Below are 14,219 nucleotides of genomic sequence, written 5' to 3' on the forward strand. Positions count from 1 at the left end.
CACAAGAGAAATGCGTACGGAAGCACGAGCATCAGGAGAGGGTTGCATAACAGAGATGATCAGGCCATACTCGCTGGATCCATCGAGGAGCTTCAGAATATTCTTCAGTTGTATGATAAGACCTACACCCGCTTTGGTTTACAAATATCATATGTCAAAACAGAAACAATGGCTTTTAACGTCAATGAGGATATCAAATGTAAACCAAGTATCATTTCCCTTGGCGGCACTAATATTAAAAACGTCCGCACCTTTAAATATCTTGGTTATAATGTCAGCAACTGTGATGAATCCTCACACTTCCTGCATGCTAGGATAAGTGCTGCATTCATGAAATGGAATGAACTGAAACACGTTCTAATCAACCACCGAATACTACTAAAAACCCGTATAAAGTTCCTAGTGGCATGCGTTCGATCTCGTCTCCTGTACAGCACACAGGCATGGCAACTATCATCCAGTGAAATTCACAAAATTGAGGTAGTGTGGCATGGCTTCCTAAGGAAAATGATTAAAGGTGGATATAAACGAAAGAATGCCCCTGACCAAAAGAACACTACAAATGAAGATATAGACTGGAGCTACAAGATGTCCAATGCTGACCTCCGGAAACTGACAGGAACCCAGGATATAAAACTATCCTGCTACGTACAACAACTAAAATATATTGCTCATGTTTGCCGGATGGGCAATAACCAAGTGCAAAAGCAGCTCCTGTTTGACAAAAATGGTTACAAATGAACGAAATGGGAAAATCTGCTGGGCATAGACACCCAACAGATAAGACGTATGATGATGGGCAAATCAAACTTTGAGCAACTGCTGCAACTGCTACAGCAGAAGCACCCCTAGAGAGTTTAACTTTTGACAGGGGAACATGATGATGATGATGAAGGTACTTGGCTCGGCGGCCACATGAAACGTAAACACCATGAACAGCGGCCAAACTCATAACTCTACAGACCGAAATACACGAAACCAAGTCCTACTAGGGTCTATTTTACCGATCTATCTTCAAGCATCATGCAAGTCTTCCTTCTCCTTGAATAAGACTGTGCATTCAACTGCCTTTTTGACATGACTGCATCGAAATACCACTTGCAACAATATTTCACGCACTCCATCAAGAAAAAAGTTAAACATGATGAACACGGGCATACTGTTTTGAGCATACGATTTTTTAAAAAGAAACTAGCTACATCAAAGTCCTTCAATAAACCCATCCTTTAACGCAAATGAGCTTAACCTAGTTCAAAGCATGACGCTAGCAGTAGCTGCATAAGGCAAAATCGTGTGGGCCTTTCGTCAACAACAAGCCACGGCAGGCAAACATTAATAATCAAGCGTCCTTACCTTAAAACGTTGTCTTGACCACAGAACTTCTCAAGTATTTCACTTAAATCCACACGGGTTAACAACACACCCAACGCAGCTAGCGAGAAATGTGGATATGCGCTAGCTTTGTATTGCTATTCCCCTCAGTATGCTTACTCGGTCTGCTGCCCGAACTGTGAAAATTATAGGCTACAATCTTTTCATCAATTTCTTCAGTAGATGCCGTTTTAGACATTTTATTATCCCCATTGAAATATGCTATTATACTAACAGGATTATAACTCAAATCACACGACACGTATTCAAATCACAACTGATTTATTTTACTGTTGGACAGATCATAGCATATCTAGCCTAGCTGCACATAGCCTAGTTGCTGGTAGGCTGATAACTGATAAGTAGTTGATATTCTGAACAGATTGGTGATCCTTACCTTAAAAAAGTCTGTGACTTTAGGCAATGATTCTATCATTACCTGCATCTCTCTCTTTTTTTCCTTTTATGCGCCCCACTAACATGTGAACGCTTCATCTTTCAAAGTCTCTAAATTTGTGTCTCAGTAGTCTGCAGTCTTTGGCGCGCTTTCGTGCGTGACGTTACATTTTGTTACATTTTATTCTGGTACAGTTGTGGGTGTTCGTTTCGTGAACCACATCCACCATGTCTCTTATAGCAGGCTACTGTGCGTTCATTTATTTCTAACCTTATTTCTATCCGTACATTAATGTAGGCCCACGATTCCGACAGTTTATTTTATTAATATTACAAGGCCCCTGATTGGCTGTGGCCCAGGGGTTTGAGCCCCCCGAAGCCCCCCCCCCTTAAAGCGCCGGTGCATGTCCGCCATCGTCTGTGTGAGACTCGCGCGCGCGACAACTGTCCTTCCCGTGATTCATTTCCAGAACGCATTTCCCCAGGGGCGTCAGAAGCATTTTTAATGTGGGGGGGACACACTGGCGGGGGGTCCTCCGCCAGAAAAATTTTAATTAATTTTCAACAATAAGTCCTCATTCAACTAGTCCATATATTCATCAGCCTGTTTTTAAACCCACCGCTACGCCTAAGATTAATGAGATGAATGTGACAATTTATCACCAACAATGACTTTATGGGTGCATTTTACTTTTTATTTTGTGTTTTCTATTTAGTTTTAGATGTAACACAACATGCCACTGGGCCAAGCAATAGTGACACTCAACTGTATGTTTAAAAATAAGAATATTCATAATCTCACACAATGAACAGGCATGACATGGCATCATGCAAACTTCATAACACACAATCACACTGTGTCAAGCAACAGTGGCACATAAAAAATAACTTCACACAATGAACAGGTGCAATTTTGTTCACCACCAACAGTGACTTTAGTGGGTGCATTTTACTTTTTTCCGATTTAGCGATACTCATAACAAAAATGGCATGGCATCATGCAGTCTTCATAACACAAAATTACACTGGGTCAAGCAATGACACATAAAAGAGAACTTCACACAATGAACAAGTGCAGTTTTGTCAACCTACATGCAATGGTGGTACTACAGTAGCATTTACAGATTAGTATAAAAAATAGATTTATAGATATAACTCCTTCTTATATTGGTGCCACCACAATTTCTACCACTTCATAACTTTTATCCCCCTTTCCTTCACAATCCACCTGGAATAACATCCATCTCTCTCCATCGCTTTCCTCTCTACTATTCCTTCCCCATACACTGATTTCCCATCTTACTTTCCAGAAAACTGCCAAAGACCAGACAAAACAAGGAATCAATAAATATCATCAGAGCAGACTTGACCTCATTCTTGGCATTACAGTAAGGCAGGCCTACTGGGTTTGAATTAAATGATAGCTAACGTTAAGCTAGCTGATACATTTCCTAACATTGACTAGCCAGCTAACTGCACTAACATTTCCATTGGGACAAAAAAAAACCTGTCCTGTGCGGAAATTCTGACTGACTTTCCTCTTCTTTGTAAAGAATGTCCTTATGTCCATTGTGTCTGGGAGCAAATACTGCAAACAATTCATCATCAATCAAGAATACCCCATTAGGCTAAGCTTATTTCATTGTTTAGTTGAATATTAATTTAACGTGGCCTAGGGTTAATTTTGAGGGCAGATATCAAAAGAATAAGGTTTTAGCAAAAGCTAGACATTGTGAGGTTGCAATGGGGATGACGTCACCTCCTCCACTTTCCAGCAGCTGCACCAACATTTCTGTGCTCGCGCTGAGATTCACTTCACTCGCGCGCGGTGAGCTGTTGTAGGGAGCGCCCGGAAAACCCGGAGTGGATTTTCAGTGGTCTGTGTATTCTCTTATCGATCAAGTGGAATGGATTCTTTCACGAAGCAACAGAAACGGCGCTGGGTGAACTAATATTTTATGTTAAATGTGGGGGGTCCAAACGAAGAATTATGAAATGTGAGGGGGGCATGTCCCCTTCACATTCAATGGTGGCGACGCCCATGCATTTCCCCTTCTCCGTTTTAGCCTTTTTTAAATTTTTTTATTTATTTATTTTTTACTCAGTAACGGTTGTGATGTAAAATGTACCGAAGTACACTACTTAAAAGAAAACATACTTAAGTAAAAGTAAAAGTACACTCTTTAAAAATTACTTGAAAAAGTATAAGTACACAAAAAAGCTACTCAAGTACAGTCACGCGAGTAATGTAATTCGTTACTTTCCACCTCTGCCCAACACAATGATGAAGTACAAAAATAAGTCCTAAAGTATACTTTAACGTTTTGTGGTTGAAAAAATCACACACCGTAAGAAAGAAAGATAGCACGATGATGACACAACTAACACAACACTAGTTTCATGTAAAGCCTCGGTCACAACCGGCCATACAGTACGCGCTCCTACAGCCGATCTACATGCAAAAAAGGCAAGAAACACACGGAGAGCGCGCATGAAGCGCACGAGAGCGCACGTGTGAAAAGCACGAGATCGCGCGTGTGATGTGCTGATTTTCGAGCCGCAGACTGGCCGCAGAGGTTCTTTGTCATGTCAAACAAACTCTACGGGTGCTTACGTTTTTTTCAGGTTGCAAGACAAACTTACGGCCAATGCGCGTCTTTCTCCATGAACAAAAAAAAAAAACGTATCGATTTGGGAAACGCCAAAAATCACACGGCCAAAAAATCGTACGTCCGGTTGTGACCTAGGCTTAACCAAACCACAACACTCTCCGTTACATGCAAAAATAACCACACAGCCTTAGATTAATAAACTTACCCCATCAGAAAGAGAAACGGCGCCTTGCACACACCAATGCCTCCGATGGAATGTAATCCTAGAACGGTCCGTGTATCATCCAATCATTCAAGTATTCCATTCAATCTGGGAAACGAGGTTGCGGGGTTTTTTTGCTAGAAATGGTGATCTCCGATGTGTGTCAGCTCCTCTGCGCTCTGTTTAGCTTGCTCATTCCATAGTGAAATCACACGCCTGTATGCAGGTTAAGTAGCCATGCGCTCAGCTCGGATCATACAGCTGATTCGCGGAAAAAAAAACAAAAGACTTAAAATCATCATGTGAATGGCCCATATGGTAATTTACCCACACCCCCCAGCAGGCTACAGTCCTGACAAAAACTAGACAATTTGCAACAAAAAATGTATGCTTTTCCAACAAAACAATCTATTATCTGAAATACTGACTGCATTCTTCAAGATCTCAACTTGCACATGATGGAAAAAAAACAAAAATCACAAATTTTGAAAAAAAAATGCTTCTTTTGCGATTATCTCGGATTCGTTTCGGCCGACATGTGTCCCTGGATTCGGTGAGGGGTCACATTTGTGTCTTTAGCTTTAGACATTCATTGGAGGGGTGCATGATCTGTGATTTGAGTGAAGTGATGACCAGTTAGATCGTACTTTACTTTGTTGATTGCCCATTTGATGGCCAAGGCTTCTCTTTCCACTGCTGCATACTTTGTCTCAGTGGGGGACAGTTTGTGCCTTGCACATAGCGTTCTCCTCATCCTCAAAGAATTGAGTGAGAACCTGGGCATGAACCTCTGGTAATACAGAAGGCATGCACCTGTTGCTTGGTGGTTATATGGGGGTACTCTCAGACTCCCACAATCTTACTCTCTTGTGGCTTCAATAAACCCTGGCTGATGTGATATCCCATGTACTGCGCTTCTGTCAGCCCCACATGGCACTTACAAGGGTTTGTGGTTAGCCCAGCCTTCCTCGACTCCTCCAAGACAACTCTGAGGTGGTGAAGATGGTTGACCCAAGTGGACAAATGTACCATGATGTCATCTAGGTATGCCACAGCAAACTCATGGTAGGGGTGCAGGATGACATGTATGACCCTTTGGAATGTTATGGGTGCCCCATGGAGGCCAAAAGGGAGGACCTGGTACTGCTAATGGCCCGATATGGTGCTAAATGCAGTCTTGAGTCTTGCTTTGGGCATCAAGGCTACATGCCCGAAGCCCTTGGTTAAATCAAGTGTTAAAATGAACCAGGCCCTCCCAAGGCACTCAATTACATCATCCATTCTGGGCATAGGGTAGCTATTGAAGTCAAAAATCTTTTTTCACCTTCCTGAAGTCATAGCACAGTCTTAGGCCAAGTTTACATTAGACCGTATCTGTCTCATTTTCTTCGCAGATGCACTGTCCATTTACATTAAAACGCCTGGAAACGCCGGGAAATGGGAATCCACCAGGGTCCACGTATTCAATCTAGATCATGTCTGATCCGGTACTGTGTAAACATTGAGAATACGCGGATATGCTGTGCTGAGATCTAGCTGGTGTCGTCACTGGACAACGTCACTGTGACATCCACCTTCCTGATTCACTGGCGTTGGTCATGTGACATGACTGCTGAAAAACGGCGAGGACTTCCGCCTTGTATCACCTTTCATTAAAGAGTATAAAAGTATGAAAATACTGCAAATACTGCCCATTGTGTAGTTATGATTGTCTTTAGGCTTGCCATCCTTCCACTTGCAAGTGGTAAGTGACGCGCATGCCCGACATGCACTGAGATCACACACACAGCGGCTCAGTCCCAAATCACTGCTTGTGCGCTCCACTCGCGCGCTCTGTGAGCTGCGCAGGGCCGGAGTGCGCACCCTCCAGAGGGCACTCGCTGTTCAGGGCGGAGTGATTTGGAGTGCAGGATGCCTGCGGAGCCGAGCGTATCCGTGTATTGGCGTTGCTATGTGCACGCGAATCGTGTATTGGCGTTGCTGTGTGCACACTAATAGTTTTAAAAATGTTAATCTGATGATCCGCTGATACGGTCTAATGTAAACCCCACCTTAGAGTGTTGTCAGGCTTGACCAGGAGCTGGTGGACTCTTCAATGACATTGTCCAAGAGCACTCAAGCCAATTTCTCCTTAATAGCCTGATGGCAGGCCTTTGGGACATCACAGGGCACTGTTTGATGATAACCCCCAGGTAGGAGGTCTAGAGGTCATGTTTCATCAGGTGGCTCTGACCTGGTTCTAGCAGTTATCTGAAATCTTGCTGTTGTCAGGCCATAAAGTCTTCGCCTCATTAGACTAGAGGATGCTCTGGTGGATATGGGGAGACAAGCATGCACTGAAGCATTGGGAGAGGCTCAATTGAGCAGTTCAGAAGATTGATATGGTAGGTTTGAGTGGATTTTCTGTTCCTGCATGGTTGCAAGCCATAGTTGATGGGATCTAATATTTTCCACATCCGGCAAGCCCCGGAGTCCCCTCCTGAACAGCATTTCAAATGGTGTGAAGCTGGTGGAAGCCTGTAAAGTCTCATGCACCATGATCAGGATGTAGGGGAGGAGGTCCCAATTCCTGCCATCCTTGTCCACCACATGCCACAACATTCTCTTTACGGATTGTTAACCCTTTGGGGTCGAAAGCTTTGCCGGCGAAGCTCAACAGTTTTAGAATGAGTAGGTCATGTATTTTGATAAATATCTAAGTTTTATTTTTTTTTTATCATACAAGCATGATAAACATATTGACAAACTTTATACTTTATACTTTCCTATGTGCCCATTGCCAAATCATCTCATCTCATCTCATCTCATTATCTCTAGCTGCTTTATCCTGTTCTACAGGGTCGCAGGCAAGCTGGAGCCTATGCCAGCTGACTACAGGTGAAAGGCGGGGTACACCCTGGACAAGTCGCCAGGTCATCACAGGGCTGACACATAGACACAGACAACCATTCACACTCACATTCACACCTACGGTCAATTTAGAGTCACCAGTTAACCTAACCTGCATGTCTTTGGACTGTGGGGGAAACCGGAGCACCCGGAGGAAACCCACGCGGACACGGGGAGAACATGCAAACTCCGCACAGAAAGGCCCTCGCCGGCCATGGGGCTCAAACCCGGGCCTTCTTGCTGTGAGGCGGCAGCGCTAACTACTACACCACCATGCCGCCCGCCAAATCATGTTATAGTTTTTAAATTACCTAAATTAGATGAAACATAAAACTTGTCACCTTACTTAGTCACATCGAAGTCAGAGCGCCAAGCACCCCCTTACGCATTCGTAAAAGACTATCATGCCATTACCATATGAATAATCACTTTCACACTTTCAGTTTCGATTGGTTTCTCTTTCACGGTGGGAACACCCACCGTAAACAGGATAAAATCTGTCAGACATAGTTTAGGCTATTTGAAGGTAAAACTTGTTGCCAGATGGGATGCGGATTTTATGCACTTCAGATGATTCAGGACAGTGATTCAGGTCAATCTTGAGAACTATGCCCCCCCCCCCTTTTTTTTTTACTAAAGTGGTACCTTTTTTTTTTTTTAACTTTGACTCGATCCAGCCAAAGATCAACTTGAGTAAGTGTAAATATTTATTCTATTTATTATGAGCAGATCAGCTGATATGCATGCACAGGAAAAATGACAGCAATTTTTCCAGAGTTAAAAGTATTTTCCTCAAAAATAGTTAATTTTGCTCTACTTGGAGTTTAGACAGTAAAATTTGGAGTTGGAATGGGAGCAAAATTACAGAGTAACTGTGTAACAGAGTAGGTTGTGGTTCTGAACTGAATTAAGTAGTACAAAAGTTAATTTCAAGACACACTGAATAGAGTCAAATACCAAAATGAAGTCAAATACCAGACAAATGAAGATGTTGTAAAAAGTAGTTTTAGAACTGTGTTGGAATGTGTGAAACATTGCCTTACCCATTGTGACTTGATCTGATGGGATTAAGAGTTGGCAGTAGGAGGGGGTTTCACTCTTCTCATGGAATGGAAATTATTACCCTTCTAACTGAATATCCCTCCCACTGCCAACCCTTTATCCCAAAACAATAGGAAATTTTTTTGATAGCCAGTTAATCATCCAAATCAGTGGAGCAGATTTAAGGTTTTGTGCTTGATACATTCCTAAGACTGAAAAGAATCACCTCAAGTGATCAAAATGGTTCACCACAATGAGTAAGGTAATGCTTTTTCACACATTCCAACACAGTTCTAAAACTGCTTTTTACAACATCTTCATTTATTTTTTTTAAAGTAATCATGATATATTGCATGGATATTCTTGTAGCTGAACTTGTGCTGAATACAAAAAAGTCACATGACTTTGAAAATGCTGCTTAGATTTGTTGAAATTGACAACAAAATCGGAGCATGCCAAAATTATTAGAGTGCCAGGAAGTACCCTCAGACTCCAGAGGGTTAAAAAATATTGACAGCAGGTGGAATGACTTAGCCACTTACCTTCCCTGACCCCGCCCTCCATTCACAGACTGCTGCTTGGCCACGCCCCCACTGCCACATACCCCCACCGCCCGACTCAGGCTGGGGAGCTGTCTGGCCTGAAGCTGACTCCACTCCCCCCCCCCCCGATGGGACAGGAAGTCCGCCACCACCATCTGCACCCCCGGTCTGTGGATCACCTCGAACTTAAATGGCTGGAGGGCGAGATACCAACGGGTGATCCACGCATTGGCATCCTTCATGCAGTGGAGCCATTGGAGGGGCGTGTGGTCTGAACAGAGAGTGAAAGGGCACCTCAGCAGGTAGTATCAAAGGGCAAGGACCGCCCACTTGATGGCGAGACACTCCTTCTCGATTGTGCTGTACCTACTTTCATGCATCAAGAGTTTCCGGCTGATGTACAGCATGGGGCGCTCCTTGCCCTCCACCTCCTGGGACAAAACGGCCCCCAGCCCTCTGTCCGATGCATCAGTCTGCAAAATAAAGGGGAGAGAGAAGTCAGGGGAGTGTAAAAGTGGCCCCCCACACAGTGCAGCTTTTACCTCAGAGAAGGCCTGTTGGCACTGCTCTGTCCACTGGACCAGATCTGAAGCCCCCTTTTTAGTGAGATCTGTTAGCAGGCTGATGACGTCTGAATAATTAGGTATAAAACTATTATAATAGCCAGCCAGCCCCAAGAACTGTCTCACCTCCTTTTTGGTCTTGGGCCTCAGGCAGGCTGCAATCGCTGCAGTCTTGTTAATTTGGGGACACACCTGCCCATGGCCCAAGTGGAACCCCAGATACCGTACTTCTACCCGCCCAATCGCACATTTTGTTGTGTTAGCTATGAGGCCCGCTCGCCTCAGCGACTTTAGAACGGCCCTCAGGTGTTCCAGGTGCCACGGCCAATCATTACTGTAAATTATAATGTCGTCTAGATAGGCCGCCATGTAGGCAGTGTAAGGGCGGAGGACCCTGTCCATAAGCCGCTGGAACATAGCGGGCACCCCAAATAACCCAAAAGGGAGCATGACAAATTGGTGTAATCCCAACGGTGTGGAAAAGGCCATTTTTTCCCGGGATGGAGGAGTCAAGGGGATCTGCCAATATCCCTTTGTTAAATCCAGTTTCAAATAAAAGCGAGCAGCGCCTAACTGATCAAGCAACTCATCAATGCGAGGCATTGGGTATGCGTCAAATTTAGACACCACATTGACCTTTCTATAGTCCACACAGAACCGGACTGACCCGTCGGTCTTGGGAACCAGGATCACTGGGCTGCTCCAGTCACTGTGGGACTCCTCGATTATGCCCATTTCAAGCATGGCCTTGAGTTCATCCCAAACCACCTTTTTTTGTGTGTTCGGGCAATCAGTAAGGGCATCTATGCACTACCACCCCTGGGGGCATTTCGATGTGGTGTTCTATGAGGTGGGTATGACCAGGAAGGGGCGAGAACACGTCGGAAAATTCCTTCTGCAACTTGGCTACCTCCGTGAGTTGGGCCGGTGAGAGGTGGTCTCCACAAGGGACTGGAGTGGTCCAAGATGTTATCTTTTTTTTACCTCCGGCCCCAGCTCTGCCTTTTCTGGGACTACCGACACCAACGCCAAGGGGACCCCCTCATTCCAGCGTTTTAAAAGGTTGAGGTGGTAGATTTGCAGTGCCCCGCCCCTATCCATTTGCTTCACCTCATAGTCAATGTCCCTGACTCGCCGTGTGACCTCAAAGGGCCCTTGCCACTTGGCAACTAGTTTAGAACTCAATGTGAGCAATAATACGAGCACTTTGTCTCCCAGCGTGAACTCTCTAAGGCACGCGCCCCTGTCATACAGCCGGCTTTGACGTTCTTGTGCCTGCCACAAATTCTCCTGGGTTAGGTGTGTGAGGGTGTGGAGTTTTGCGTGCAGGTCAAGAATGTACTGAATTTCATTTTTACTTGGTGAAGGTCCCTCCTCCCAATTTTCCCGTAGCATGTCCAGAATGCCACGTGGCTTATGCCCATATAATAATTCAAAAGGAGAAAACCCCGTGGAGGCTTGCGGGACCTCTCGTACTGTGAACAACAGGGGCTTGAGCCACTTATCCCAATTATGCACATCTTCACTTACGAATTTGCGGATTATGTTTTTGAGTGTTTGGTTAAATCGCTCTACTAAGCCATCCATTTGTGGGTGATAGACACTGGTGCGGATAGACTTAATCCCCAGTAACCCATACAGCTCATGCAGTGTGCGTGACATAAATGATGTGCCTTGGTCTGTCAGGATTTCTTTCAGAATCCCAACCAAGGAGATAAAGTAGAAGAGTGCATCTGCAATACTGTGTGCTGAGATATTGCGGAGAGGCACTGCTTCCGGATATCACGTTGCATAGTCCACTAGAACTAAAATAAAGCGATATCCCCATTCTGACCAATCTAATGGCCCAACGAAATCCATCCCAATTCGCTCAAACGGCGTCTCGATTAGATGAAGAGGGTGCAATGGCGCTTTTGGAGTGGCTGCGGGATTTACTAATTGTCATTCACGGCATGCCGCACACCACCGACGGACATCCCTGCGAATCCCTGGCCAATAGAACCGGGCCATTATTTGGGCTAGTGTTTTGTCTTGCCCCAAGTGTCCAGCCATGGGATTAAAGTGAGCCACATGGAATACAAGTTCCCTGCGGCTCTTTGGGATTAACAACTGGGTTACTCGTTCCTTAGTTTGAGTGTCCTGCATCACTCAGTACAATCTATCTTTAATAATGGCAAAATAGGGGAAGGTCGGTGCTGCACTTGGCTGAAGAGTTTGACCATCGATTACTCTCACTTGGTCAAATGCATGCTGCAGAGTCTCGTCTCACGACTGCTCTAATGGGAAATCCCCAAGGGAAACCCCAAGAGAGGGAGGAGGAGTGGGCTGCTCCTCACTCTGACCTGGAGTCGACGTAGACGGCTCTGTGACAGCTTCTCCCGCCAATACCACACCAGGATCTTCCCATGACCTACTAGTGCAGGACCCACTACATGTTAAATATTCCATTAGATTTTTAAATCCTGGCCAATCAGTACTCAAAATCAATGAGTGGGTAAGACGGGGACTAACCGCCACCTTTATTTTATGCATTTGGCCCCGGAATAGAATATGGACAGACACTAGAGGGTAATGGTGAACATCTCTATGCACACACAACACTTTCACCACTTGTGCTCTCCCCAATGCCTCACCTTGCACCAGGCATTGGTGAATTGAGGTCTGATTACAACTGGAATCCATCAAAGCGTGATATGTATCCCCTTGAATTCTCACCAGTATGCGATACACTCCGCCCCGATTGGGGGCAGTTTCTGGCGTGTTGGGGATCCAGATTAGCGCGCCCACCTCCCTTGCGGAGCTCTGACTTTGGAGATGCTCCGACTCCCCGCCGCGCCAGCACACCGGCCCAGGCTTTCCCTCTGCACTGGTGTTATGGGTGTCACTCACCTGAGGGGGAGACAACACAGACACAGGAGCGGGAGAGGGGAGGACACCGCGGGTGTGACGGGCCGGCTGGGGAGGAGCCAGCCACCAGCTCCGTGGCAGGGGAATGGGGTGGAGAGGGGGACAAGAGACAGGAGAGAGAGAAAAGAAGTGAGGGGAGATGCCTCGTCTGCCTGCCGTCGGAGCCACCTCCAGATGGTCCTCCGCCAGCTCGATGGCTCGTTCCAGCGACACCGGGCGGTGACACTGGACCCATTCTGCCGTTCATTCCAGAAGTCGAAAGATAAACTGCTCCAGTGCCACCAGATCGATGATCTTGTTGGCGTCGCGGTCTTCCGCCCTCAGCCCCTGACGGCAGGTGTCCTGGAGTTGCTGGCCAAATGCAAACGGCCGGCTGACCTCTTCCAATGCCAGCTTCCAGAAGCGCTGACGATGTTGCTCCAGGGAGCGGCCGAGCCACTGCAGAATGGCTTTCCTTAGGTCAGCATAGACCAGTCAGCTGTCAGCAGTGAGCTGCTGTGCTGCGAGCTGCGCCTTGCCAGTCAGGAGCGGGGGGAGGCGCACCACCCACTGCTCCTGCGGCCACCCCCACGCCTCGGCTGCTTGCTCAAAGAGAGCGAGGAACACTTCCGGATCATCCTGCGGTCCCATCTTCGTGAGGGTGGCGGCAGCAGTAGCTGACAGCCCTGCTGACGTGAGCAGGTGCCGGAATGCCTGGCAATCTTCTTGCTGGGCCAGCATCAAGGCTTCGAAGCGTTGCTGCTGCTCCTTCCGGAGGGTGATCAGCGCTTGATGCTGGTTCTGCTGGGCGGTAGCAAGGGCAAGGATGAGCTCTTTGAATTGGGAGGACTCCATGGGGTGGTTCCCTTCTGTGCTCTTGGGTTTTGGCACCACTGTAACAATTCCTGATGAGGGTGGAGCACAGAAGCATGGCAGGCGAGAGTTGAAACCACTTTTATTTAGCTTTTCAGCTTGCTTGCTTGCTTTCTCATTCATTCATTCATTCATTCATTCATTCATGCGTTGTGGTCAGGGAGAGAGCTCCTTTTCTCTGCTCTCTCTCTCTCCTTTTATGCTCCATCCCTGTAACAAACACACACAAACACACACACACACACACACACACACATTTATTGACAGCAGGTGGAATGACTTAGCCACTTACCTTCCCCGACCCTGCCCTCCATTCACAGACTGCTGCTTGGCCACGCCCCCGCTGCCACAACTTAATATTCCTGGCATCTATATAATAGGTTTTAAAAGTCTATGCCTGTATATAGCACAAATTTTGGACTTTATATGGCATGAAAGAAATAACTGGTACTGTGTTTAAACCATGTATGACTAGACAAAACAGGATTATTCAACTTTGGAAAAATTGAAACTAAAGATGAGCAGAATATCCAGTGGATTTGTTGATGGAGGGCTTAAGATGAAAAGCTTACCATAAATGTGTAGGTTTGAAACTGGAATTGTATTGGCCTGCTTGTCTGAGCAAATTATGTGGCCTTGTATTAGATGAATGGACTGTAGAGATGGACCAATTTCTGTTTGGTAAAGAGCTTCCCTGTGTGTGTACACGCTCTTGTAATGTTGAAAGGCTCAGTGAGGGAATGTTGTCACCAGGAAATCAATCCCAATCCATTTGGACTCCTATTTGTTCTCTTTCATTGAAGGTGCTTGATGAACTGAAATCTGTTCTTTGTGAGGTAGCTGG

General features: G+C 45.8%; 1 protein-coding gene across 1 annotated transcript in view; it reads left to right on the forward strand.

The window, feature by feature from the left end:
* eys (eyes shut homolog) overlaps positions 1-14,219 on the forward strand; it is an 877,903-nt gene that overhangs the window by 94,085 nt on the left and 769,599 nt on the right.

This window comes from Neoarius graeffei, chromosome 3 (assembly GCF_027579695.1).
Source record: "Neoarius graeffei isolate fNeoGra1 chromosome 3, fNeoGra1.pri, whole genome shotgun sequence".
In the NCBI taxonomy this organism is placed as follows: domain Eukaryota; kingdom Metazoa; phylum Chordata; class Actinopteri; order Siluriformes; family Ariidae; genus Neoarius; species Neoarius graeffei.